Source organism: Hordeum vulgare, chromosome 1H (assembly GCF_904849725.1).
Source record: "Hordeum vulgare subsp. vulgare chromosome 1H, MorexV3_pseudomolecules_assembly, whole genome shotgun sequence".
NCBI classification, from domain to species: domain Eukaryota; kingdom Viridiplantae; phylum Streptophyta; class Magnoliopsida; order Poales; family Poaceae; genus Hordeum; species Hordeum vulgare.
This window is the reverse complement of record NC_058518.1, coordinates 214,211,137-214,217,136: the sequence shown is the minus strand read 5'-3', so window position 1 is coordinate 214,217,136 and position 6,000 is coordinate 214,211,137.

Genomic DNA, 6,000 nt, shown 5'->3' with positions numbered 1-6,000 from the left:
CTTTTTCAAAACTAATGATGTGAGTGCCATGATTGTCATTGTATGCTTGTGTGTGTGATCATGAGATGATAAAAACCCATTTCACAATATTGAATTGTTTCTCAAAACCCTTACTTGTTTATGATCAAGGTAAAAACCCTACTTTGAGTTGCACTACATGCCCTTGATGGCAAGAGGTGATTCTACCCAAAGTTGGTGATCTGATTTTAACTTGTCTTTATATTCCAAAACCAAAAAAAATATTATTTTCATGATTATTTCCCTAATTTAATTGCATGTCCATTTCTAAGGCCAGAATTGGTATTCCTACATGGAAAAATACTTTTCCTCCTTAGAAAAAATTTGATTAAATTTGGAGATGATCACAAGGACATATATTTTCCATACATAAGATTTTTAAACCCTATTTTATATTATAATTATTTGAATAAAAGCTTGGAAGCCATTTCTGTTTGTTTTGACCTTTTGAAATATTTCCAAAGGAAATATTCTCAATAAATCCTAGAAAATTCCAGTGGTATCCCTAAGACATATTTTGTGTCCACATAAAGTTTCACCTTGATCCAAGGTGATTAAGGACCCCAAATAACCCTAAAACCCCTTCTGTCCAGATTGAAGTTAGAGCAACTCTACATAGCAAAGTTTATCCAATGATGCTGAAACTTTGCGGGAGTGCCTAATACCTCAAATGAGGGTTCCACACCAAAAATGGGATTTGTGGGACTTAATTTTCCCACAGTCTCTTTGGAAGGGACAAATCTGGTCAAATGGAAGTGTTTTCAAGTTTACAAAGCTAAACTTGTCCAATGGAGCTCAAACTTTGTGAAACCCCATGTTTTAGCACCAAACCCAAACCTGTTAAGTTGCAGCACCAGTGGTGGGGTACAACCCCCTCAAACCATTGTCGAGCACATTTTGACGGATGGGAAAAAGCCACCTTAGCCATAGCTAAACCCAACCCCTTTGCTTCAAACTCATAGATTAGGTGGCCAGTATTCATATCTAACCCCAGTCAACTGGCCCCTCACTGGTTCAAAGTGGAAACGCCAAAAACTCCAATTTAGGCTTCAGTTCAAGGCCAACAGCACTAGTATTTCTTGTCTCCCTTGACCAGCCGAAGCTCCCACGAGGCCCAAACGGCTAGGCACACCCCAGCCAGTGCCAGGACATGCTAGACACATCCAATGTGCCTCAGCGAGCACCAGCATGCCGTGGCATGCTAAAACTGCGCTCCAGGCGCGCTATAGGAAGGTACCAAGGTGGGGGCAACGCTATCGGCCAATTCCAGCCTCCCCCGAGGTGTCCAACCTCTTCCACGACAACCCCTCTGCGTCGAGCAACCCTCAGGACCCCTCCTCCCCCGTGCTAGAGGTCGTGCGACGCGTGCCCGCACGCACCAAAACTGGCCAAGGTTGCGCGGCCATGGATGCTCGACTCCTCCCTCTCTCCCTCTAAAGCAGATGGTTCTGGCAGTCCAAAACCATGTCCTGAGACCGTGATTTCGACCCCAGCCCCTCTCTGCACCCCCATGGGTGCCACGGTGAGTCACCGGCACTCCCGAATCGGCACACTATCGCAGGCCTATTTATAGTCCTCCCCCTCTCTCCAACACCCCTCAGATAGCTTCACCACGACCTCTAGCACCTCCCTAGCCACCCCAGCAAACCAGCAGAGCCCCGGTGCTCGAGATCGACCGAGACCCCTCCGCCTCGGAGCTCCGGTCGTTCTACGGCTACACGACGACTCCTGCACCCCTCGACCCACCAAACTAATCCCCACAACCCTAGGAAGCTTTCCCCCAACTCGCCCGAGCATTTCCGTTCCTCTAGCCACCTCCTCGACCTCCTCCCGAAACTCCTCCGCCGCGGACTCCTCGTCGCTAGCGAACCCCTTCCTCTCCAACGTTGTTCCGACCACCAGCAGGTAGGCGACGCCATGGCGAACCCATCCATTCCTTGTTGGGGCTTGAGAGCGTCATCAGCCTCGCCGGCGTGCTCCTCCTCCTCTATGGCCAGAGGTAGGAGACGACCTCGACAGGTGTACCCCACCTGTCGGTGGCCCAGCCTCCTCCCTCGCCCTGCCCACAGCCACTGACCATAGGGCCCCGCACGTCAGGTTCAAACCTGACGACGCGCGCGCCTGGGCAGGCTGTTGGCTGGCCATGGGCCAGCCTAGTTCCAGGCTGAGCCAGGCCAGGGACTTAGCCCATTTTCTTTTATTTTTAAAACCTGATTTCTAAGATTTCTATTAAAACATTTAACCAGTGTAAAAATATAATTTTTCCACTGTAATTCTTCTAAAAATATGTAGTATTTAATAATATGATTGGATGAATTTTTCTAGAACTATTCTGTTTTACAATAATAAAAAGTACTAAATTGGAATAGTTTTGCTTCAGTTTGGTTAATTTTAAACATGTTCTTTCAAGAGAATTTGAGGCAAATATTTTTCAAAATGACAACTTAGAATTATCAGTAATAAAGAACATTTTTAAAATAAATTTGTGATTTGTTACTCTGTGAGCTATTTCTTATTTATTCTTTTATCGATGATAGAAAATCCGTGTGACGAGGGAACCGGAGGGGAAGACCTCGAAGATCCCGGATACCTAGATGACCAAGGCAAGCAGCCCTTTGACCATGAGCATATGTCATATTGCATGTTAAGATAGCAAGTATTTCCGTTGCATATGATCATAAGTGTCGGTAAATCATTTGATATGATGTTACCGATGGCTCCTCTGGAGCACATGCATTGAGCTTGATCCTACCCCTTTGAGGATCACGCTATTATCATGTTGACAAGTAATGCTAGAGTATATAGCATGCGCATGTTATTGTTTCGAACAAAGATTTATGAAAACCCCGTCGGGTGCCACTAATGCCCGAGGGTGATGATGAGTAAGGTGGCCACTTTTGGTGAAGTGGTGCACCCCGTATTTGTGTGAGTATGGTTTCGGAATTGGGATTAGATTTATGATGTGTCGACCGTCCCAACCTTACCAGTACGACCACGTTACCCCTTATGGGACGGGGCTATGTTGATTACTCTGGTCGGTGCTAGCAAAGAGCCACATTACTAGTGGCGGGAGTGATGTGTGGTCAGTCTTGTGATGGGGTCGTGCCAGGTAGGACGACTATGCCATTTTTATGAGTTCCAGGCACACAGTTGGTCCCCGCATGGTTGATACTGTCCAGAGTCGGTGCTCGTAAGACATACAACATGTGGGCTGGGTACCAATCGAGTGGAACTCTTTGTCTAGTATCGTTAGGGGAAAGGCATTGATCGGGTACTTACCTCGGGTATGTTATATACCGTGAGTCGTGGATGACACGAAAGTTTCACGGATCTCGTGGGTCCAGCGTAATACCTCTGCAGAGCGTAAAACTAGTCGAATAGCCGTGTCCACGGTCAAGGACAGTTGGGTAATCCTTATTAAACTATGTCCAGTTGTTTCTGCATAAACCAAGTATGTGTGTGTGGTGATAAAAAGGTGTTGTTATGAAAGTAATGATATGACCAAGTTCGGAGACTTGGCATATAGGGTGAACCCGGAAGGTTCAGCCCTCGACAGATATTTTGATATCTGTAACCTGTTCTTCAAAAGTAATTATCTAACTTGATGCATACCTGTGATCATGTTATTTACCACCAAGAGACATCCGCCAAAGATGCATGTTATTGTTATCCTTGACTTTCATTGTTCATGTCATGGGCTGTTTGCAAGTACATTCGAATTACTCATTGGCTTGCCACTGGTTATGTTATTAACCAGACATGGAAGAACCGGAGTTTGAAGATGAGTATGTCTTCGGAGATGCCCCTGCGAACTAGGACGCTTCCAAGTCATAATGCATGTCGGTGTAGGCGTGTTGTCATGGGCACCCGCTTAGCCCCTATGATTTCCGCTACTAGTTGTATCAGAGTGATTTGTCCTTAGGCCCTGCTTTGTGAACCTGACCATTCGGTCTTGTGTTGTAATAATCGGTATTTGGATGTAAGACTCTCTTATTCAGTATCTTTGTTCTGTGAGTATTGATCTCTGGGATCACTGAGCACGGCGATCTCGACTCGTAAGTCGGGGTCCCCACAACATCTTTGCAAAGTAGGATGAGTAGAGATAAATCTATTCTGAAGTTTCAGAACTAGTGCTATCATAGCTTCCACATAAGTTTTGGTTCATTTAAGTATAGGAGTGTTATCACAAGTCAAAGTTCCAACACAATTAAAGAATTCCTGGATAGATTCTTTTTCCATAACATTCCCTTGTCCTAGATCAAAAGTTTTAGCATCCGGATTAACAGAAAATTCAATTTTAGGAGTCCTGCAATCATCTATTTCTACCATACCAAAGTCAGCCATGATGATGACAAGCAACGAAAGATCTAATGAGAGGAAGGTAAAAGGAAGGAAGGAAAATAAAAAGTCAAATTTTGTGATGTGGGGGAGAGGAAAATGAGAGGCAAATGGAAAATAATGTAGTTGTAAGGAGATGAGATTTTATATGTAGGATCCTGATAGATATTGACTCGATCTTCCCCGTCAACGGTGCGAGAAATCTTGACTCCCGGATGATTTGCGTTGGTTTCCCTCCAAGATTAAAGGGTGATGTAGCACATCGACGACAAGTATTTGCCTTAGTTATGAAACCCAGGTATCAATCCAGTACGAATATCCACGAGACTATCTAAGCGGCACCTGCAAACAAATAAAAAATCCTCGCAACACAATGGGTGTAGGGGTTGTCAATCCCTCGTGGGTAAAGTAAAATGATAGATTGATAGATGCAAATCAAGTGATGGCAAATAAAATGTATAAATATGTTTTTGGGTTTTTTTGATAATATAGATATGAAAATAAGAGAGAAAATAAAATGGAAACACCAATAGTAAAGTAGAGATTGCAAATGGATGATGTGAAATAGACCCGGGCTTTAGGTTTCACTAGTCGCTTCTCTCGAGAAAATAGCAAACATTGGGTAGACAAAATAATGTCGGTCAATTGATAGAAGAGCAAATATTTATGACGATATCCAAGATAATGATCATGTATATATGCATCATGCCCAAGCAAGTAGACCGACTTCTTCCTGCATCTACTTCTATTACTTCACACATCGACCACTATCTAGCATGCCGCTAGTGTATTAAGTTTATGGACAAACAAAGTAATGCTTTAATAATGACGACATGATTTGGACAAGATCTATTCATGTAGGAATAGACCCCATTGTTTTATCCTTTATAGCAATGATGCATGCGTGTCATGTGTCTTTCTGATAATGAGATTGAGCACCACAACATAGAACCCATCACAAAGAACCTCTTCCCAGTGCAAGATAAAAGACCAAGTTGGCAAGACAAAAAACAAATATCAGAGAACAAATATGAGGCTATAATAATCAAGATTGAGTATAATTTTATAGATCTGATCATTAATCACAATTTATTGGATCCCAACAAACGAACCGCAAAAGAATTTGTTACATCAAATAGATCTCCAAGAGACCATTGTAATGAGAAGCAAAACGAGAGAGAAAGCCATCTAGATACTACCTACGGACCCGTAGGTCTGATATGAACTACTCACGCATCGTCGGAGGAGCACCAATGAGGATGATGAACCCCTGCATCATCGTGTTCCTCTTCCTACCAGGCTCTAGATTGGATATCGTGGTATCTGGAACTTGCGGCGGCTGAAACTATTTTGTGTTGACTCCTCTAGGGTTTGTGCAATATTGGGGTATTTATAGAGCTCAGTGGCAGCAAGGGAGGTGCCTGAGGCCCCCACAACTCACGAGGACGCGCCCTCGTGCCTACTAGGCCGCCTCTCCTCTCGTGATCATTTTTGGTCCTCAAGTTTCCTTCTAGTTCAAAAAAAATCTCCAAACAATTTTGTGGTATTGATTTTCTGTGAAGGAAAAACAGCAAAAAAGAACAACTTGCACTTGGCTCTATGTTAAATGGTTAGGCCCAAAAAATAATATAAAGTTGCTATAAA